General features: G+C 45.3%; 1 protein-coding gene across 1 annotated transcript in view; it reads left to right on the top strand.

Moving 5' to 3' along the window:
• LOC119594125 (frizzled-5-like) overlaps nt 1-201 on the top strand; it is a 228,914-nt gene that overhangs the window by 161,070 nt on the left and 67,643 nt on the right. The gene's annotated exons all lie outside the window — the stretch shown is intronic.

Genomic DNA, 201 nt, shown 5'->3' with positions numbered 1-201 from the left:
CTTTCATCCACTTACCCCTTTCCCCTTCCCTCCCTTTTTCCTTTCCCTCCCCTTTCCCCTCCCTCTTTCCCCTCCCCCTTTCCCTCCCCTTCCTCCAATAACCGAAAGAAAAAAAAAATTGACTTACGAATTTTCTAAAACCTCAGACGGGGAATTACTCCGTGTGGGAATTATGGCACAGTATTTTGTAATTATCAATCG

The sequence above is a fragment of the Penaeus monodon genome, chromosome 33 (genome assembly GCF_015228065.2).
Source record: "Penaeus monodon isolate SGIC_2016 chromosome 33, NSTDA_Pmon_1, whole genome shotgun sequence".
Lineage (NCBI taxonomy): Eukaryota > Metazoa > Arthropoda > Malacostraca > Decapoda > Penaeidae > Penaeus > Penaeus monodon.
The sequence above is the reverse complement of the archived record's forward strand: the minus strand, read 5'-3'. Positions and strand labels throughout refer to the sequence as shown.